Source organism: Oryzias melastigma, linkage group LG15 (assembly GCF_002922805.2).
Source record: "Oryzias melastigma strain HK-1 linkage group LG15, ASM292280v2, whole genome shotgun sequence".
Lineage (NCBI taxonomy): Eukaryota > Metazoa > Chordata > Actinopteri > Beloniformes > Adrianichthyidae > Oryzias > Oryzias melastigma.
In genome coordinates, this window is record NC_050526.1 from 4,511,364 (window position 1) to 4,534,701 (window position 23,338).

General features: G+C 37.9%; 1 protein-coding gene across 4 annotated transcripts in view; it reads left to right on the forward strand.

Annotated features, from left to right (window-relative positions):
- Positions 1-19,031: 19,031 nt before the first annotated feature.
- The window catches only part of LOC112161921 (SPARC), a 95,710-nt gene continuing 91,403 nt past the window's right edge, over positions 19,032-23,338 (forward strand). For 3 of the 4 annotated variants that reach the window (XM_024297470.2, XM_036215387.1, XM_036215386.1), the window contains exons 1-3: positions 19,032-19,162; positions 20,587-20,642; positions 20,731-20,818. The gene's annotated coding sequence lies outside the window, so the exon portion shown is untranslated. Of the gene's footprint in view, positions 19,163-19,437; positions 19,519-20,586; positions 20,643-20,730; positions 20,819-23,338 lie in introns of those variants that run through there. The other variant, XM_024297469.2, reaches the window with a different exon arrangement.

The window sequence follows — 23,338 nt, forward strand, 5'->3', positions numbered from 1 at the left end:
TATTCAGAAGTGGGGCAAGACATTTTAGTTCCCCTTTAATGGAAAACTTTAATGTTTCTGCCTTTTTTATTACTGTCTGGAAGAATTTGTAGAAGATATTTGCAAATAGCTGAATTAATGTTCCAACTTTGGAGCTTTTTCGACCAATTTCATCTTCTATGCATTGTACAAAACCCAATCAAAATCATTCATTTGGGAATCTTTAAAGCAACAATCCCAAAAAACTACAACTATTACTAAGATCTCACAATTTTTTTGCTCTAGGTCTGCCATCTTTAATGTTAAAAAAACCATTTTGTCCACGTTCTGATGGACCGAAACTCAGCAAGAGCTGCAAAGTTTCACCTCAAAGTCAGAAAAATACATTTAATTTATTTTTTTAGTGGCCTTTAAGCCATTCATTTATTAAATATAGCTTTGACATATTCTCTACAACTAAGTTTGTCTATATATAACAAATGTAACTTCTTTCACTTTTGACAATATCATATTCAAGTTTTTAAAATAAAACACAACATGTTTTTAATCAGATCCTTCAGCTGCAGAAGATTTAATTTAATTAAAAAGACAGGAGAAATGAGATTTTCTATTGTTGACTTTTGTGTTCCATCTTTTCTTCTTCTTTTACCAGTGAATAAAAACATGACATTAGTGTAGAATCCAAATTATTAAAAAATCCTTACATGTAAACGCATTTAGATAATGTCACTCTGATAAACCACTCTGACAGTAGATTAAACCTTTTACAATTATTTTAATCAGTTAGGCCTATCTGACATGTCAAAAATCTAAAGATAAATTAATTAATTAGTTAAGTTTCATGTTTTCTTTAAAGCCAAAGAGCCACAATGGAGGAATAAAAGAGCCGAACGTGGCTCCAGGTTAAATGAAAGCATTTAAGATATCAAATCAGTCACATTTTTTTATGTATCTCATTTCAATCTTACTTATTTACACCAATTAAAACAGCCCAGTTGACATTTAACCTAAAATGATATTCTGCCTGAAACTTTTAAGATAGAACGAGTTTGTTTTGGTTAATGTGCTTTGGGATTTTTTTTTGACAGTCAAACTTTCAGGGGGCCATAAAGTCCCTTTTGATTTGTTCAGACTGTTAGATAGAATTTGATATAAAAATTGCAACAATATTCAAGCCACAACAATGGAGAAATTTTGGAGATGACATGCAGGAAAGTAAAGAGCTAATGCAAACATTATTGTTACAAATCACTGAGATATTATTGAGTTTGTTTTTTCAGTGCATATCATAACAAAAGTAGTGTTTTTCTGGGCTAAGAAGAACAAAAATAAAACCAAGTACAGTTTCTCTTCCTTCTGATGTCTTGCACCCATTTATCTACAGTATAAACATGCATGCAAATCAGACATTATTCATTGATCTGTCGACTTCAGAGCAGTTAATGCTGAAAGACTCCCTAGAGTTGACCAAAAATCATGTAAATCAAGTTTTTTTATTGAGCTTTGTTCAAAAAGCAGTCAGTCTGGGAAATGTCTTTTCTTTGTTTGTTTTTGTCAGGAAAATAGCAGGGTAAAGAATAGAGCAATCATCAACAAAACCCTGTGAGCGGTTTCTTTTGGATGTAGTCCTACAGTCCTCTGCACTGCCAAAAACGTCTTGACTCTCATAGTATAACTAATCTCATTTAAGAAAGTATCTCATTTCATAAATGGGAAACAACCAACTTATCTGGACCTCTTACTTGCATAGCCTATCACAATTTGAGTACCGTTTTCTCTGCACAACAGGCCACGCCACTTTACAAAAAAATGTTGTATTTTCAAACTTTTGTCAAATGTAAGGCACACTCGAAGGCACAATAAGATAGACAAAACAGTGACAGATATGTCCGTCATTAGCTGCGTTCCCATTACACTTTTGCGCAAAACTTTTTCGAAATTTCTAGAATTTCGATAAAACAATGTTTCGAAAAAACAGCGTTTCCATTAAACCATGATTATGCGAAAAACTCGAAGTAATTCCCGCGATAAGTCATTAAAAAAACATGACGACGGATATAAACACTATTTTCATGTGCAGTAGATTCATTCACATTTCTGCCACGGAGCTAGCTCTCAGCCTTCCCATCAGAGAAGACGTCTACGTCTGATCCGAGCCTTGGAGCGGCAGGCTCCTTAAACGTGGGAGCGACGTAGAGTCAAACAGTTTTGGGAAATCGTGGTTGAAGAATTCACCGAAGAGCTGTGGATTCAGCATTTTCGCATGACACGCTCAACTTTTGATGAGCTGTGCAATGCTGTGGGACCTCTTGTGGCTCCCGCTGTGCGGTGCCCAAGGCAGCCAGTTGCTGTGAAAAAGGGCATTTGACCAGCTTTTCCTGCTTCCTTTCCGAAACGCCATATCCGGTTAATGGTCACGTGACTCGTTTGTTTCGAAAAAAGTGTTTCCATTACAGTTTTTCGAAAAACTACTGTTTCGATACGGCCCAAATACCACCTCCTCTAAGCGCAAAAACTTTATTTCGAAAAAGGCGAGTTTTTTTCGAAATTGTGGTGTTTCCATTAGGATAATTTAATATTGAAATTCCGTTTTTCGAAATTTCAGAGTTAATGGAAACACGACTAATCAGTCAGTAATACTTTTAATGCAATTACAGTAACTCTAGAACTTGTTTGTAGCATGCTACACATTAGCCATGTTAGCGTATTAGCTTGACAGCACTGTGTACCTCTCAAAATCACTTTGACATCAATAAGCACAACCAGAAATAATCCATAGATAAGACACTCCAAATTTTAAGCTGCACTGTCACACTTTGAGGGAAAAAAAGGTTTTTAAGTGAGCCCTCCAGTGCGTGAAAATCAGTACTTATCCATGCAAGATTAAAAACAAATTCAAATTTGAGATGTAGGGGAAAGAAACTGCTTTAAATTAATATTCTGTATTGGGTCAAATCTGGATTTCTTAAGCCTTTTAGAGTGAACTATATCCATATATATTGCTTTTGGAACACTAATAAACAAATTATTTATGAAATATGAGTTGTTTTTTGTGAGTTTTTTCCTACCTGGTAGTAAAATGACTCGATTCCTGAGGCTCCGCCCACCGCTGCGTGTGGCTGATGCCCTTTTATGATGTCATCCTCGAGCTGTTCTTTGGCAGCATGCTTCCACAAAAATATACAACATCCAAACTCTTATCCCCCTTTCGTAGTCATGGCCATCGCTACACCAGTTCACAACACGAATACACTCAGCGTCTGCACAATTGTGCCCGACGGAGTTAAAGGAGCCCCACGTCTAAAATGAAAGGTTTTTTTGCTGATCACTGCTAGCTCAATGGAGAAATTGGGTGTTGGTGCTGGGGGCTCTTCCTGAAAAGGGCTGTTCTCACTTGTCAGCGCGTGAGCAGAATACTGCTGTGGGGTTGTTTATAGTGAGAAATGAATAGTAAAAAGCTCATAAGTTGGTTTTTCATGGTATGGCCCCTTAAAATCAAAAATTGTACAAAGAATGGTAACTCTCCTTCAAGATGCATATAGAATCGTAATAAAATAATCCTTCACTCTGAGAAACTGACTGTTAAACTGTGCTTTTTAAAAGCCTAAACTTATTGGTTGAACATGAAAACTTGACTTCTATTTTTTAGATATAGTGGCCAATGAGGATCCAGTATAGGGGTGTGTGATACAAATGGGTGTAACCACTTCGGTGTTTCCACGTTTGGAATCATTTTAAACCATTTGAGGTTCATACCAATAGTATTTTAAGGATTCTGTGGGACTGAACACTGTCTTCATGCAAAATATGTGTTTTGATGCAGCCTCATAATTATTCCGAGGTGAATAAGTCATGCAATAATAGATCAAAGCAAATAATGGGTCGTGGCCATCTAGCCTCTTTGTCCTTTCTAAGAGAGGAGGAGTGTGAAAATTAGCTGCTGTTCCTACGTCTGATTAATCTTTTAGCAAAAGAAGTTCGCTTCGTCTCCCCGCATCAGCTCACAGGCCTCTGTTTTTCTCGCCCAGCCTCGCACAGACACAATGAGGCAAACAAGCTGAATTAAAGGGCTGCAGTTGACAGGTAACCTTTCGCTGCTGCCCACAGCTACAGAGCTGCTACAGTCATAGCCCGAGCAAAAGAGGAGAGGTTGGATGAAGGGAAAGTGGACAGTCAATGAATTTAAATGTGTAATCTGATGACGCTTTTAGAGCATTTGACGAGCATTTCCAATGAGAACTGTTTAGTAAAATGAATAGGAATAATTAAAAAGAAGGTTTTCAATAAGACTGAAATCTTATTAAATTGTAGATTGACTGATTTAAGTTTTGCTTGTTTAAACCTGTTATTTACTCATCATTTGATACCATCTCATTTAAAAAAAATGACATACATAGACAAAATTTGCAGAACAAGAAGAAATCAGTATCAATTAGAAAAACAGAAATAGCCAACATCAAACAGCTGCATTCCAGACTGTCTGGGATGTTGCACTCTTTGACAGTCATGTCTCTGTTTCTGAAAGCCACGACTTTCTCTGATCCGACCATCTTCTGGAATCGTTTTTCTTTGCTGTGATTCGTCTTGCTCTTCATACTGTGACATATTGATTTTCAGAGATAATGGCTTGTAGCTCAAATGCATTTGTCCTGTCCACAACAACTTTCATGACTGTGTCAGGGAGAGCTGGTGTTCCCTTTTCCTAATTCATAAACCATGTAGTAAAAGCAAAAGAGAAGGGCTGTGATTGGTTACTTTGGTGACGAACCAATTCACGAATCAAGATCAAAGACATCCAAGAAACACAATTCTCACTATTTAATGTATTAAATATATGTGTGTCCTTTTACTAGATGAATTAAAATTCTATGTATGTAGAAATAACAACCAACCAAATATAGCACATGTGGTGTGTTTTGGATGTTGCCCCCTGTGAGTTTTATATCTCTGCTCTAAACAATGTAACAATCAAAAGATGTTTTTTTTCTGTCAACTTCCTGGTTAACTTCAGCAGAAAATAAAACATAAACATCAACTGTTTTGAATTATTTGCACCAAATTCTGAAAATGTTCTCCACTGTTTTCCCGTCCTCAAAGTTTCACTGACTGTAGATGGATGACAAGATATTAAACAAAGACAGAAATACCTAAAAAAAACTGACTGTACAACACATTCTAGTTTCCAAGTCGAACATTTTGATGCATGGTTAAGGACCCTTTGAGTTAAAAATTCACATTCTGGGTGTCCTTAACTCGTCGTTAGATTCTGGTTCGTGTCTGACAAAACAACTGATGTAACTGGAACAGCCAGCATGCTAAAATAAAATGACGAGTTGGGGACACAGATAGCATCAAAAACTGACGTGGAGGGGTCCTTAACCATGTGTGATGACTTGGAAAAGAGAATGTGTTGGACTTTGACAACTGCAAAGCATTCATAGTCTTTTAATCTAAACCCAGAATAGCCTTTTAAACAAGCATTTTCCCCCCTTTTTACATCTATAAACAAAATTGATTTCAACATTTTGAATTATTCATGAATTATTTTTGTTCTATTCTTTGTTTATTGTAATATTAAATATTTTAAAACAAATTAGCATTTTTTTCTTAACCTATTTCAATAAACTGAACCTCACTCTCAACAAAAAACTATAGAGAGCTTTACTGGGAACGTGAGACGCTAATTCAATTCAATTTTATTTAGCCCAAAATCACAAAGGAATTTGCCTCATTGGGCTGCCATTTTACTTTGTAGATTTACTTCCAGTGATAGAAGTGCATTCACTTTCTTTAGTTAAAAATCCAATTTTATTTTGTAATTTTAAAGCAAAAATATTGCCTGAAATGTATTTTTTACTACATCCTACAAGATTTATAATGATTCACAAGTATGTTGTGAATATTCACGAAATCCATAATTGTGAATATCCGAGTATCCGGATACTTTTTCCACCCTGAAAAAGATTAGTCAACCCTCAACAAAAGTAAAAAATGTTGATAATGTGTATGCCCTGGAGAATCAATACTTGCTGTGATAATTAATACTATGACTATGATTAATGGTCTGTAATTGTCATTTGATTTATTGATACTTATGTATTTTTTAATTTCTTCAATCAGAAGTTATGAACCAAATAATGATAATTTATATGATGAAAATAAAAAGTTAAGTAAAGCAAAACGGGGTGGGATTATATAAGTTTGCTTCCCTCCGATTCCCTTTCAAGCTATTAATTAAACTCCTTTTGATAAGCTTGATATGTCATGTTCTATATTCATAAGGGATTAACGTGTCTAAGAATGATGATTAAATTATTTACATATGTATTTTCCAATTAATTTCATGACTAATTATTCTAAATCTGATAGATTTGTATTTCTGTTTGTTTTCTTTATTTTCGTTTTTCATCTGATTGCTTGAAATAAACAATTTCCAAAATCCAAATTCTAAAATCCGCATATAATTTCCAGCTAACCCCTTAATGTTATTTAACTTACTGTAACTTTTCAACCGTGTACACGATCAACGTAATCACTATTAGATGTTAGTGTGTTAAAGGATAAACATATTTTGTGTTTAATTTTGATAAAAAACTTGGAAATCTATGGTGTTGTATTGGAGAAATAAATCCTACAAAGCTTTTAAATTCTTATATTTCTCCATTTTTCATGAAAACACTCTTTACGTGTTAACATTCATTCCACAGAGTAACAAACTGAAAGGGAAGCTTGAAAGTGCTGAGTCACTGACCCCGCAATAGTGGCAGTCGCATCAACACAGCGTCTGAGGGATTCATCCGTCGCTCAACACGCAGACAAGAAAATACGTTCAAATCCCCCTAAACAAACTTGATAGGGATTTCCTGCACTGTGTGATGGAGTTGACACTTTGCTACCCCCATTACAATTTTTTGTAGGGGCACTTTACGCCACACGTCAGTCTATATCAGCACATCCCACTTTAACCCCGAAGGCCTCACCTTAATCTACCCAACGTGTCTGATAGCATTTCTAGGTAATTGAAAAAGATGTGGTAGATGTGGGCAAATAAAAAAAACACACTGACTGAATCTGCATGAAAGACTGAACAAGCTAAACATGACAGATTGCTAAAAGTTCTTTTTAAAGTAGAGATGAAGTGGAGACGTGCTTTTTCATCAGATCAAAATGCTATTGTTGACATTCATAGACTTTTTTTTTCAGAAATTGTGCATCATGCTGAGATGTGGGTCATGTCTGTCACTCAGCTCACAGCTTTCTGCATGAAAAAAGCAGCAAAGACTCATGGTTGCTACGCAGTTCTAATGTGGCTGGACTTTTCTGCAGCGTCATGGTGATCTAGAACAACACTGTTAGGGTATTTGTTCGTTTTGACTTCCTTTCCGGTGTTTTTGGTCATTATTTACATGTCTTTATCTGATTTCATTTATAAAACATTAAAAGGCCTTTACCATGCTTTCCTTAAGTCTTTTAAAGTAACCTATATCCATATATATTATCATATATTACCTTTGGCACACTAAAGAACAAATTGTTTATGAAATATGAGTTATTTTCATGACTTTTTTTCCTACCTGGAAGTAAAACATCTCGATCTCTGAGGCTCCGCCTCTCGCTGCTTGTGGGTGCCGCCCATTTCATGACATCATCCAAGAGCCGACCTCTGCATTGTGTCTGCGTTTTGCCATGAAAACAAATAACATCTGAATTTTTGTAAAGACAGATGTGCATAACGTTTACTGCTATACTGGTTGTAGTGATGGCCGGGGCCTAGCGGCTGAGTTAGCTGAGTGGCAAAGCTAATAGCTGAGCATCGCTAGCTGAGTGGTGAAGCTAACGACTGAGCATCGCTAGCTGAGTGGTGAAGCTAACGACTGAGCATCGCTAGCTGAGTAGTGAAACTAGCAGCTGAGCACCGCTAGCTGAGCAGTGAAGCTAGCAGCTGAGCACGGCTAGCTTCTTGGAGTAATTGGATAATTGTGTTAGCCTGGGGGGTGGTTCTGGTAGTGCAGAGTTATCCTGAAAGGGGCAGTTCTCACTTTGTGACATCATCTCATGAAAACTCGCTCATTTTTGTGGGTTGGGAGGGGCTGGTGATCAGAGCACAGGTTTTTAGAGGAATACTGAAAAATGTGTGAATGGATCAAAATACCACTTTGGGGTTGTACATAGTGAGGAATGAACATTGTAATACATTTAAATGCTCAAAAAGTTAATTTTACATGACAGAGGCTCTTTAAAATAGATTTTGGTGAGGAATGTGCCATACTCCAAAATCTAAAAATGTGTGCATGCATGAAAACATCCACATTTATAATCTATGCAGAGTGTGTTTTCATGTTGTCTTTTTCACACTCACCTGAAGTCATCTGGTCATGTGCATACTGGAACATGCATGCATTCACAGGCAGCTTTGGTCAACCAATCAGAAACCTGGTAGCAAAGACGCCAGAAAAGAAAAGCCAAGATTTTTCAACAACAATAAGATGTGATTTGTTTAATTCGGACCCCCATGCGCATTGTGGCTATTGAGGGAGATGATCCCGACTGTGCTCATGCACAAACCGCCACATCCTCAGCTGTGGAGATCAGTGCGTCAGCAGAGCAGCAAGTATCGTCACTAAGTCACAGCTTGCTCTTTCTCGCACGTCTTCTTTTGTCACTCAATCAGATTTATAGCTCTCCGGCCACTTAGGTCAATTGAGTCCAACATAATATAATGGATTATAGTTTATCTACTGATCGTCAATCCAATTATATCCTATCAGTTAATGACTTAATTAGTGGTGACAAAAATAAACACATTATATCTGTCTGTGCTGGTCATGTCTTGTGAAGTTGTGTAGTTTTAATATATTTGCCGTCAAATGTCTCTGCAGAAAACATTGCCGCGTTTCACAAAAGTTTGTGTTAATTTTCTTTCTAAACAGACATTTGTAAGATTCACTTACATAGATATTTACTCGGTTTCTGCCACTGTTTTGTGCCATGAGGCCCTCATAAACGGGGTCATAGGTAACAACATCTGCTTGGGCGAGGTTATTGTCTAACTGTTCCGCAAAGAGATGACTCCATTTGTGACTCCTGCAACGTTGGAGAACATAAGCCAGGCCATCTGATGTGTCTGCATGGATGAAGACTCACCATCCTCGAGGGCATGTGTCTACCACCGATGGTAGAGTTCATAGTGGATCTTTTGCATAAGTCACTGAAATCCTAGTAGCTCTGTGGGGAAATCTTAACCCCTTCATGCCGTATGTTGCTAATTTGCAATGTACCATGAAATCTAGGACTTTAGTGGCTGGATGGCTCCGTTGGGGTACTGGAAACCGAGGTTAACTTCCCAGGGGGTACAATGAGCTTAATCCAGAGTGGGTCCTTAGGCAAGACCGTTCACGCTACTGCCTAACTATGTAGCCACAGGGGAGTCTAAGTCTGGGTTTTCAGTGCCAGTATATACAGGGTTGTGTAAGGAAGAGAATCTGGCATAAAACTCTCTGCCAAACCACCTGTGCAAATCAGTGAAAGTTGATTTGTCGTGGCAACCCCTGACAGGATGTGCCAAAAGGTGAACAACAACCATGAAATCTAGGACTTAATTTAGCATCACTTTGAACAGAACAGAAATGAAGAATATATTTTTATATATGAAACTGGAAATAAAGTGAAGGGGTTAAAAGATGGTACAGATCAGATGTGGTGTTCAGTGTACCCCCCGTCTTACTTCACTGATTATTAGCTCTCAGCAGCTCAAATCAAACTCCAGCATCTGAAGTTATACCAAAATAATATCTGGGTCGGCAACCATCTGGCTTAACTCAATTATTCAAGTGAACAAACGTTGCGTTTCTCACAGCAATGTCATCCAGCCATAAAAAAACCCCATGCACAAGGCACTCAGAATATTCACACCTTGTTCCACACCGGTGGAATGATCTGTCAAAAGCCATTAAGCTAGGAGAGTCCTTCTCCGTCTTTAAGAACCTCTTCGAAAAGTGCTTTCTGTGACTCTAATACTTCTATTACTAACCTAGTGTTTGTCATTTTCCTCTTCTATTTCTAAAGGGACTTCCTATTTAAACTCAGTCTTAGGAACAACTTTATTTTAAGTTTCTTCTAGAATTCAATGCATACTTCCACAGGACTAGTGTCTTTTTCAAGCTTTATTGAAATTGTATTTTGTTCAAAAGTGGGTTTTAGATTAAAAGACCATTTTTTTAATTTAAAATTTAACAGTACAGTGACCTTTATATCGCGGTTCACAATGCGTGGTCTAACAGTTTTTTTCAGTGTAATTTTATGTAGTACATTTTTATTTTTCAGTGGTTTAGTTTCACCAAAGTCATTATAAATACTCATCCATGTTCATTCTTGCACCTGTATGTCCAATAGTACTTAAACTCATCACATTGCAACATGCACCTGTTAGCACGGCACAGAATGCTAATGCTAAAGAATTGTTAATATTTTGCAAATAGCTTGGGAAGTTTTAGTCAGTTCTGTATTGTTTCAGTTTTTTTTTTATTATTATTATTCTGTGCATTAGGCTGATGTGCAAAGTTCATGAGAGCTAGCTAGCTTACGTCATGTTTGCGCATTGCTAACGCTCAATCTTGTTTCTTTTGTGTGTTTTAATATTGTTTGAGCAAAGAAGCGGATATAATTAAGGACAACTGCTGACGGTTCTAATTTGTGCTTTACAGAATGAACATTTCAGTGGCACCCACCCAAAGTTGTCATGGATCCCATGTCTCCTGTACAGAATGCATCAGTTTGCTAAATTTAAATAAATCTTCAATCGTGATCAGAGCCTTTGTTTTCATTTTATAAAACTAAACTTGTTTTACTACATAGGTTGAAACTTTTATAGTTAAGACAAAAGAGAAAAGTGTGAGAATGATCATGTCTATCTGAAAAAAAGAGTGCAGTGAGAGGTTTTACTGCCTTAAAATATCTGTATTCCTTCATTGATTTCATTTATCACAATGTTTTTTTTTTTTTAATAGAGCGTAGCCACTGCGATAAATGAGGGAACAATGTACATCCTCGATCTCAAAACTTAAACACATTGCATTTGGCTACAATGTGTTTCCATTACTTTTGTTGCCAAACTCGTGCACCTGTTCAACAACCATCCAATTTGCAAGACTTAAACTTTAAATATATGGATATAGAATTTCATTGTTATAATTATGCAGAATTTATTGTACATTTATATAAATACTACACTCTTTTTGTTCTCGTATGCTGAAATGTTTGAAGAACAATCTCAAAACTGACACATGTTCAACTTGTTCACACATAATTTCCTTTTTTATGGTAAAAGCCCTAAAAAGATATCACAGACAAAGTATTATGCAACTCCTGGGAGAGAGAGGTGGCAGGGGGAGATAGCATGGCCTCTCCCCCATAAAACACCTCCAGACAATCACTGCGTGCCCAAAGAAATATCCAAAAAGACTTTGTTCCAGGATGTATGACCCTCTGGATTTTAAGCATTGCACTTAGCCACTGAAGTGAGAGTTATTTTCTTTGTTGGCTCACGCAGAAAGTCATTTGCTTTCCCTACATTATGAGATGGCCTCCAGGGAAGCAGAGTTTCATTAGAGCCAAAGCCCACATTAGTATGTTTGGAATGACTTTCATTGATCTACTTGGCCATAGTAGATCATAGCCCGATCTTTTGCATTAGAAGATTGTACACTGCTGCACAGTGTTTGCTCACCAGGTAATGATGGAAGTGTTGAGAAAACTTTGTAAAAGCCTCTTAGAAACTTGTACTTTTCATCACATCCTCTTTCAAGCTTTTAACTTCTTAAATACAAATCCAATTTTGGGGAGAGTGATTAAGATGCTGCCACTTTTAATCTTTCATGGATTTAGATGTTTTTTTTACATCCTAAAAATGTAGTAGGCTGAAAACTGTTTGAACAAAAAGTTTGGAAACTAGAAAGTGATTGCCTCCATGTAAAAAGACTCATCACAACCAACACGTTTCTGGGAAAAATGAAAAAAAAAAAAAATAAGCACAAGCCTACATCTTTATTAGGCATTCCAGGGCTGAAGTCCTGGGACCTATGGAGGTCTTATCTTCAAAATGTAAGTTTATGTCTGCAATTATGGGAGGGAAGTGGAAAAAGTTTTTAAAAAGTTAAAAAAAGGAAATAAGTATTTGATCCTGAACTGGATACTGATAATTCATGTAGAGAAAATGGTATGGTCGAGTCGGGGTGGGATTACATAAGTTCGCTTCCTTCCACTCCCTTTCAAGTGATCAACTTGTGATTTATTAATTGATGATGTTATGTATGTATTATGACCTGATTGCTTGAAATAAACCATTTCATTCATTCATTTATTCATTTCATTCATTCATTCATTCATATATTCATTCATTTCATTCATTCATTCATTCATTCATTCATTCATTCATCCTTCGGCAATTTTGTAGGTTTGACCACTTAAATAGGAATTGACAGTCTTTCATCCTAATCTTAAATTCATTTAAACAGTGAGAAATAAACAAAAGTCATGGTTTGAAGTGGCAGACAACTCCTGAAAACTGATTCAGGAACATAGACTTTAGGACACTGATTCAGAAGCATACCCTTTGGGACAGTGGTTCAGGGTAGAGACAGTGGCTCAGGAACGTAGATTCTGGGACGCTGGTTTCAGGAACGTAGAATCTGGGACACTGGTTCAAGAATGTAGACTGGGACACTGGTTTCCGGAACGTAGACTCTGGGCCACTGGTTCAGGAATGTAGACTCTGGGACAAAGGTTTCAGGAACGTAGACTGGGACACTGGTTTAGGAACATAGACTCTGGGACACTGGTCTCAGGAACATAAACTCTGGGACAAAGGTTTCAGGAACGTAGACTGGGACACTGGTTCAGCAACGTAGACTCTGGGACACTGGTTTTAAGACCATAGACTCTGGGCCACTGGTTCAGGAATGTAGACTCTTGGACAAAGGTTCAGGAACATAGATTCTGGGACACTGGTTCAGTGACGTGGACTCTTGGTCAAAGGTTTAGTAACATAGACACAGGGACCTCACTACACTACCTTAGGAAAGCTGTTTCAGGTAAGTCTATGCAAACATTGGACTCAGGAGGGTGGCTCAGTTAAGTTGATGCAGACTATTGACTCAGGGAGATAGCAACTCATGCTTCAGCTCTCACCATAGGTTTTCTATGAGATTATGGTCCAGAGACTGGCTGGGTCACTCCATGACCTAAATTTACTTTTTCTCCAGCCATTCCTCGGTTGCCTTGGTTGTATTTTTTAGGTCATTAGACCCATCCACGATCCATTTTAAGCCTTCTTGCAGAGGGAAAGATTAGAATGTAGATGGTTCAGTCCATTCTATCACTGATACAATGAAATAACTCTGTGCAAAAATTATCCCAAAGCATTATGTTTCCACCTCTATGTTTGAAAAGGAAGATTGTGTTCTTGGGGTCATAGTCAGCATTTCTCTCTTCCTCCACAAATGACAGTATTAATTTGATGCTATAGAGCTCGATGTTGGCTTAATCTGAACATACCACCCTCTCGCAATCACTCTCTAAATCATTAAGGTGTTCTTTGGCAAGCTTCAGGTAGCCCTACACATGTGTGTTCTTAAGTAGAGCTACTTTGTAAGCACTGCAAGATGTTAAACCATTCCAGTGTAAAGTATTCAAATGGTTTCCTTCTATCTGCTTTGAGATCATCAACTAACTCCTACTGTGTCATTTCAGGCCAATTTCTCACTGTCCTTATGATCATTGAAACCTCACCAGGTGAGATCTTGTTTGGATTGATGGTCAAGTTCTTGTATTTCGGTCCAATTGCACCAACAGCTGTCACCTTAACCCTTCTTGCTAAGGGTTTTATAGTCTATTCCGGTCTTGTCCAATCTCCCCCCTGAAATATATAGTACTGAAAGCTCTTTCCTCTTTCCTATGTAGGAGAGGTTGGACACTGACTGATTCTGTGGACAGGTGTTATTTCTACAGGTGATCATTTCAAATGTGTTTCTTTATTTCAAATGTGAGGTTGATTAGGAGAGTCTAACTGGCCTTTATGAACCAGTACTATTAACTGTTACTAGGGTAAAAATTCTTTAAAGTTGATTTCTTGATTTTCTATCTCTTTGTGTTCAGATAAACCTACTATTAGGATGACAAACTGTCAATTTCTTTTAAGGTGGGCAAACTTACAAAAGCAGCAGGGATCAAATACGTATTTCTTTCACTATAATATTCTAATTGACTGACATTTTTTTTTAGCTAGACGCAATTGACATATGACTAATCAGAGGCTCTCTAACTACTAATCTATCTGCCTACTTTCATGGATAAGATTGACTACTCTTGAAAGTTACAATGAAGTCCTCCAAAGAATAGCTACTTGAGAGAACATGCTGCAGGAACTTAAGCTGCTGACAGAAAAGAAAAATCGGAATCTAAAAGAGAATTTAGAAACCAGCAATGGCAGCGGGAGTTCCAACTCGGTGCAGCTGCAGAGGAACCCCAGCAGCGGCAGCAGGACTGAGATGGAAACACCTCCAGGTAAGCTGTCTGAAAGCATGGCGGATTTTAGAAAAGAACATTATTGAGCTGTTCAAACCAACAACATGAAAGTTTTTCAAGTGAAAATGACAAAAAAGTGGGAGCAACTTTAAAAGGAGTAACTTTCAAAAATGCAGCTGTTCTATATCAGATAAGATCAACAAAACTGTGGACAATAAAACATATTCAGTGATTATAAATAAAGACATAAATGGGAAACTCATTCATGTAAAATAGTTGGAGCTGCACTGGACTTAAAATAGAAAATCAATGTGCTATCTATCTTTAAGTGTCAATAAAAAGATTAAAAACCATGAATAACATTTGTTGGAAGTGAATTCTGTTTTTGCTTTTTTGTTTGCAAACTTGCACACTGACTATAGTGTGCAAGTTCCACAACACAAACTCCAACGGGGAATAAGGAAAGAAGCTCCTAGCAGTGAAAGCAAAGCGATCGTGTTCCAATCTAAGTTATCAATTTAAGACAAAAATAGGGAGCAACACCCTGAGGAGCCCCTGAACCTTCTCAATGATCCCACAATGACAAGATAAAAGCTTCCCGGCAGTGCTATCCACAACCAATCAGGTTCTTTAGGGTGAGAATTTATCATTTGCCGTGTCAAACGGCATACTCTTGTTGAAAAACAGACACGTGCTTGACAGATTTATACTGACAGGAAAAGTCTGTAGTTGCGCCTGTCCATCACGGGACACCTTGTTTACTGGGAGAACTCAGGAGAGTATAGAAAAGCTGTATAATCCTTGTCATTGTGTTTGTGTGTGTGTGTGTGTGTGTGTCAAACCTGACATGACTGTTTTCAAATATTTGACAAGTCTATTATGTGTAGTGAAACAGAAGACAATGGTCCAATACCGTTCAGATTTTACCTGACATTGAGGGATGTGTGTGTTTTGTTTGTGTGTGTGTGTGTTCTGTACACACAAAACGTCTGTAATGCACCCCCTCCGACTGTCCCCTGGGTCTGAGCAGATGAGCCTCAATGCTGAAAGGAAAGCACCTACGCTCCCTCTCTGCAATCTGCGTCGCCTTGGTGGAGCTTTAAGTATAGATCTTTACATCCTGGACCGTTTGTTACCGGCTCTCAGAGGCAGCAGATGTGTTTCCAGGCCCCACTTAGCCAGACACTGTGAGGTGATCAATGGATGGGAGGAAAGGCACACAGGTGATTGAGATACCTGCCACTGCAGCACCACCGGCTGATCCGTTACTGACAAATACTTTCTCTGGGACATGAATCTCTTACAAGTCCCTCCGACTGAGCCCGAGCGATTACAGAAAGAAACTTTTGTCAAAAAAAAACAGTAAATAGTATTGAAAAAGGGAGTTGGTTGTTTGGAGATATAGGTCCTTTGAAGCTGTAAATATCCACTTTGATCATCTTTTGATCTATTTACAAAGGTTTCCCAGTCTTTTAATCACAGATTATGTTGTTTTTAGCCAAAATAAAAAACCTGTATAGTTTTGTATGACATAGTTTATGTAGAGCGGTAGTTATTCATTCGAAATTTGAATCACCATTGGTAAAGAGAAACCCTGCGCTCCTCACCTTTTCCATTGCTGAGAGCGCTTTGTTTACACTCTTTTCTGCTGGCATAACCCCAACCTAACATTATTGGTGCAACAAAAATGGTGAATAATATTGGAGCTATCAATCAGTGGAGGCCTTCACTATTAGTACGGGGTCAGAAACCAGCTCGGATGAGGAATACCTTGGCTTACTAGTGTCCCAACTGTCTCAAAACTCAGAGGCAATTTTTTTTGATGAACTCCCGCCGCTCCACAGCAAAGATCTTAGGGTCTATTCAAAGTGGGCATATTTGGTTTGCCTATAGTGAACCAGAGGTCGTTTCTCCAAAAAACTTCAGTCTGAATACACCCAAACAGACCCTGGTCAGGGACCACAAACAACTTTCTGACCTATTTTTATGAGGTGGTGTTTCCAATCAGACTGGGCTCCAATTCGCTCTGAGTTTCCTCAGTCTGAATAGTGGAACAATTGGCCCAAAATGGCTACCGTAGACGGAGTACTGGAACAACAACTCACTGAAATTTGGTCAAATGGATATCGGCCCGTAACACAACTTTTAATGTTCTACTCCTTACCGGAGCGGACCACACTGGACGGCTCAGTAGAAACGAGGCTTTAGTCAGCAAAATACAAAATTTGAATAAGTGAACTGTTCCGACAAGGATTGCCAAATGTATGACTTCCTTAATTCTTTCTCACATGGCTTTACCACACCCTCATAATTCCCGTCCAATGACCGAAGAGATCTTTAGTGACATGGTTTTGTTTACAAGCTGTTGTTCGAAACAGAAATGTCAGACCAAACGCAAGGTTCAGCACTCGATCCGGACCAAATTAAGCTGACTCGATCCAGACCGATGGACTGTTCCAGTCTGAATACATCCTTAAAAATTTACAGGCTTTTTGATTTTGGCTAAAAACTCATAATTAATCAAGATTCAAAAACAGATAAAGATATAGGTGAAGTGGGACTTCAACCCTCTGAATACAAAATATATATGGAAGCTTTACAGCAAAAGGGGAGGTATATGGTAATAGTTTTTCTCATTTAAAGTTTGGGATTTTAATATGACATTGATTGATCCAAAAGTATAATTTCATACTATGTCACCATTACATAAAGCTCAGCAACTAAGTATCTGACGTACAAATACATTCAGTTGCACATTAACTCTACGGGCTTAACTAATCCTGCCACGACAAAAATAAATTCCCTTTCACTGACAGTCTGGCCGCGCATCTAAAGCACATTTTACTTCTTCAGCATATCTTCCTAAAATGGATTGTAAACTAAAGCAGTCTGGCAGCGATGATCAAGGACTCGTGCTTCATGGATTCTCGGTCTCTATCACCCACACAGATTCATTAAACAGACTTCTGTCCCCAACGCCAAATGTCAAAACCTTTGAAAGATTATCCCTCGGAGGGAGGAGGTGCAAGGGAAAATCTCAATGAATGAAAGAGAAGCCTTTTTTTCCCTTTAACATTTAGAGTTTGAGGCACTACTTGAAAATCCGTCTAGCTTTGGTCTGGATTTGAAATAAAGAGAAAATCTGTGAGCTTCTTTATCTTTTGTCATTCACAAAAACATGCTTTTTATTCAAAGCAATAAAATGATGATCAATTTTACTTTGTGACTGTACACAATCAAGACTGATTGTTTTTTTTTTCTTTGAGTATATGCGTGGGTGGGCCTCGCTTCTGCTTGCTGTGTTGTTTGTGGATGACTTTACTTTGAAAGGCCTTAAAATAACCAAACAAATTTGGTTCATAAATATTTCAATCTTTTGACGGAGAAATGCAGGGCAGCAGATAGAACTGCTTAAATTCTTTGAAGAAAAAACGGATCATATTCTTCAGAAATCCGGTGCTGAAAGATATTTCCTTTAATTGTTTTATTGCACTGTGTGAAGAAGCATACAAGACATACAAAGAGCCACTTTTTTGTTGTCTTTTTTGATGTAATAATATCACGTTTTTCTACTGAAGACATACTTGCTACTTTATTCTGTTCTATGGCAGCTATTTAAAGCAGGAAGTTACGTTTAGAGCAGGAATAGGCAACTCCAGGCCTTAAGGGCTGCAGTGTCTACATAATTTACAGATATCCAAGCCCTACTCATGACTGATTACCTGGTTCAGGTGTGTCCAGCCAATTAAATCAAGCCAAAGCAGGGTATGTTGGAAAAAGTGCAGGAATTCGGCCCTCGAGGCCTGAAGTTGCATATCTCTGTTGTAAAGAAATTAAAAATGTTATTTTTCAATTCTGTATTTTATATGTAGTTCCTGTTTTTGTTTTTTTCTTACCTTCCTATAAAGAAAAAAATATCCAGTGTTGCTGTCCACATTGCTGTCTTCACTTGGACTGATAGCAGAGCTAGTAAGGTTGATGTTTCAGAAAAATTTGGCATGGATGTTGTGAGGTTACACCCGCTAACTTTTGCATGTTCATCCATGAGGAAGAAAGAAACTCAATTGAAATTGAGTCATTTTTAATAAAAAGTTGGATTAGAGTCGCACAGATTACTCTGGATCTCCCCCCAAAGACAAAGAAATGTAAAATGGAGTCCACATATAAATGCCCCGGTGGGCTTTATTTTTTAGTGGAAAAGTACTAATTAGGTAGTGAAAGTTTCCCCTGACTGGTTTCAACTGGTCTAGAGCTCCATGTGGGTTAATGTAACAATACATTCATTCATTTTTTCAATAACAAGGTATAACAGTGCAACATAAAATATATATATTTTTTTTAAATCTTCATGCAATATAGTGTAGTAGAGTGGTAAATGCCAACTCTGTTTAGTTCTGAAATACTTTAAATTTACAAGTCTACTAGTTACACTTCTTATGTATTTCAATGATTTTCCTCCTATTACTGTATTAGATATTTTTGCAAGTAACCGTTAATGTGATGTTACTTTAAATGTTGCGTTTAGCCAGCAGAGGGCAGTGTCGCGGAAGTTATCGCTGGACATTTACTTTGAAAAACGCAAGGCAGTCGTCTTCCTGTTTAGCGGTCTGACTTCACCGTCGATTCATGTGCGTGAAAGACAAACTATCCATGAAGCTGTAAGGTAATTTACTCAAAACATGTAAAACCCATCTTTTTTTATTACTTTGTTGGAGTTGTTCCGCATATTTTTACATAGGTTACACAGAGGACGGGATGTGAGGCAGTGTAATGTATTTAATATTATTGATAAACGGTAAGGTTTCCAGAGACATTGACGAGGCGGGAGCTTCGTGTGGAGAGCGTGTTTTATTGTATTTGCGACAGCCATAAAAAACAGCACTACGGATAGCAGCAGGGACAATTATAAAAGCGATAGTTTAATTCTCCGTACATTACAGGCAGCCATGACAGTTGTGTAGCGTGTAAGAAAACGGCGCCATTTCCAGCATTCCTGAGTGTAAAATAAAGCTAAAAACTGTGAGTTTTTGTTTGATTATTTATTTGTAACTTTACCAGTGGTTACTTAATGACTTCTAAGTCATTTTGATTTTTTATGTTCATTTCCCAAATCCACAGCAGTTTTTTTTTTCTTTTAGTATTTTCAACATTTTTGTTTGGTCAAATAATTTTTCCACAATATTAACCAGTTGTCAAATAACAGTTTATTGCTTTGTTGTACCCACAGAAAGCAAGTCTGTGACCATTTTTTATTGTGATTTAAACATTTTAAAATTGCTGCATAAAACCCCAGTTATTGTGCACTGTGAGGCAGCATCATTTCTCCAGGCTACACAATAGTATAATCGTATAAAAAGCCTTCATTTAGTATAAAAACCCATCAATGTACTTTAGGATCCCCTCTTACAGAAAAACAAGTTAGCACAGAGAATAATCCAAAATAGTGGGCCTTTGTAAAAATGGTTCACTTCATTTTTACATAAATAATCAATGTTTGCCTCAGTCTCAACATGTGGTATTCATGCACAAAATACAGTCTTTAAAAGTGATATATACAAATATAAAATCTTCTTTTCTGAAAGAGGGGATCCAAAGGTGCATCCATGCCAAATATGGAGCTTGTACCACAAAATGCATGATTATTTTAATAACCGTGCATTTTTATTCTCATTTCTTGTATTTTATCTTCTCCTACATTGACAATTGTCACACACTGAAAACCCTGGCTAACAGTTTATCCCATTCTCTACAAGTGGAAGCATCAGAATAGAGCAGGGCACCAATTGGGACCAAAGCTACACAGATGATCAAACTGCATCCTTTTTAGATTCTCCTGATTTACACCAATTTGAATAAAGAAATACTCAGAAACACAATATTAATGTCATTTTCTTTCTATATGTCCTCCATCGTCTGAAAAGTGCCAAAACACCAAAAACACGAGTTTCATTGGAGTGGGTTTTTAAAGTCATTAGTTGAAGTCCTTGAAAACTGCAACTGCTCTAGACAGCAATGCTCCTCAGTAATGGTCATTTTTGCACTTAGATGCTCATAACTGAAGACATCTCACTGTTTATTGTTATACAGAGGTTGTGCAGTGTCGTCCATAAAGTTGAGCAACACGTGCAACACTCTGAAACAAGGTCAGGACATTAACATTCTCTATTCCTTTCTTCACATGATGGCTGATCACGTTTCTGTCTTAAAAACCTCCTGAAACTGTCTCTTCAGGAAAATAAAAGTGGTGTATGGTGCTGGCAGCAGCTGGACCCGCAGCTCTGGAAAATGTTCGCCTTCTCGGTTCTTGGAGAGCAAAAAAGTGAGTTAAAGGCAAATTTGAGGGGAGATGACAGCATGGGTGTTTTAAGATGCATGACTGATGCGTTGGATAAAGCTGTGGGGGGGTTGACAGGCAAGCTGTGGGTTCAAGCTTTGAGTTCAATGTGACTCGGGGCGGGGAAAGACAGAGCCGACCCCCTCCTGAGATGAATGTAATGAAATGCATGTTCGGCTCCCTGGCTCTCGTCAGGTTTCCATGAGGTTACAAGTTTTCAGTTTTCAAATCTGTGAGGTTTTTTTTTTCTATCAACTGCTGTATTCTTTTTTTACTTTAAAATTTCGTACTCTTCCATTTTTTCCCCCAGCTCTTCATACTCCTTGTTACATATCTGATTTTTTTAATGATAGAATAAGTCCAGAAGCACATCTCCACTTTCCATGGCAATTGTCACCGTCTCTCACCTTCCTGTGTGGTCACACAGTGTGAACACCAGGAAGCATCTTCATCAGCAATTCAGTCTTCTACTTTTTATTTGCCTGATATCTAGTGTTGCCTTTGATTTTTTAGAAAAAAAATAAGCTCTTTTCTTTCATTTTTTTTCTTTGTTAATAAAGTGAATTTGAAATTCATTCTTTAATCTTTAGGAACTTATTTTGTTTGTATTTTTGGTACTTAAAACTGAATTCGGACACAGTAATCAAGTGGTTCCTTGAGTTCCCAAACACTCTCACTCCCTCTTCCTCATTTATGGACGTATGGTTCAGACCTCCCTGTGTCACTTTTTGACGTTTTGGGTGTCCCCAACTGGTCGCTTTGTGAAATTCTGGCTGTTACCATTAAATCAGGGGTCCCCAGCCTCCAGGCTGTGAACCGGTACCGGTCGGAGAGCCACTTGGTATCAAGTCCCAGATGCTAATCCTGTACCCTCAGGATGTGGGCCGGTACTGGTCTGGTACCGGGACACAGACCGGACTGGTACCAGTTCAGCGTCCCGAGGGTAGGGGACCCGGGATTTAATGGTAACAGCCAGCACGTCACAAAACAATGCGTTAGAGAAACCGAAAACTAGGGCTGAGAATCACTGGGTACCTCACGATGCAATGCGATACATGGCTCACGATATTGATATCGCGATACTGCAATAATTGATAAAAATCATCTCTAATAACTCACATTATTTAAAAGGATACAAATTTTTTGGAAAATATATCCATTTATTTTTTAGCTTGAACAAAATCATACTAAACAACTTGTCTCTTATTTTGTGCAACAAATAATAGACACTTTTGTGGAAATCAGTAATACTGTCTTTGACACACATTGACACCAATTGAATTGGAATTATCTGTAAAATCCAGTTTTAACAATAGTAAACATGAAAGCACTGCCACTACTTAGCGAAAAATTGTTGTAAACAACAGAACAAAAAAATATAATTCATGTAGCTGCCAGGAACATTGGTGATCACAACAGCCAGTCTTGCAACACACGCCCCCCCATCGACCTCTAAAGGTCTCACCAAAGGATAACAGATGTAACGTTTTACAGCCTCGAACGAAAATAAAAGATAAATACTTGGTGAGAACCCATTGAGAACCAATTGCATGAATAAAAATTGCGATATGTTGCAGTATTGATATTTTGGTACACCCCTAGCATGAAAAAGTGCTGTGGAGAGGCCCGAACCATGCATCCATATATGACAAGCTTGGAATGAGAATGTGTAGTGAGTTCACAGCACATACGTGGTGATAATTCATCATGACAGATGTCAAGAAAAATGATGCAAATTCTTTTGAAATCAAAGTTGTAATGAATGTGTACATGTGTGAAACATTCTTAAAAAAAATGCAGCTTTCCATAGATAAATATTTATTTAATACAATATCAAACGGAACATTTGAATGAAGAAAGAGTATTTCTATCACATCCGTGTCACTTTATTAAATAGAGGGTTTTTAAATCCTAAGTCAACCTCACACTAACTGTCTGGGGCATCTTCCCTTTAAGACCCTTACCAAGAATAGCAACAAGATGGTACTAACCAATCATCATTTACATATTTTCTTAGAATGTGCCGTATCTTATCTCGCTGCTTGGAGAGCCCTGTGGGAGGTGCCTGAGTGAATGAGTTGTCTGCAACTTTGCTTCAGGCCATTTGGTCCCAAAGTATAAAGCTCAGTTGTGCAAAGGAAAGCATGGAACCTCAGAGAGAGGAGGCATAGCCAGCAGTCAGTCCAACTCATTTCCAATGGTTTCCAGGAAGGCTTTTGTATTCTGAGCTGATCATCTCGGCACAGCCAGGAACTATCGGGTTTCTGTATTATTAGCTATATTTTGCAGACGATGTGGTTGAAAGCGATGTCTGCATGTGGACTTAACGTTTGAGGCCAGAAAAAGTTGGAAATGAGTGGCAGCTTGAGTGGGAGTACAATGAAAAGTAAAACGAAGGTACTGCAAGTGCAATTATACTCTAAAGAGAGAAGAAGCCAACATAGAGTTTCTGGTTAACACAAGCAAAAGCAGCTGAGAAGAGTTTTCTCTGACAAAGTTAAGTGA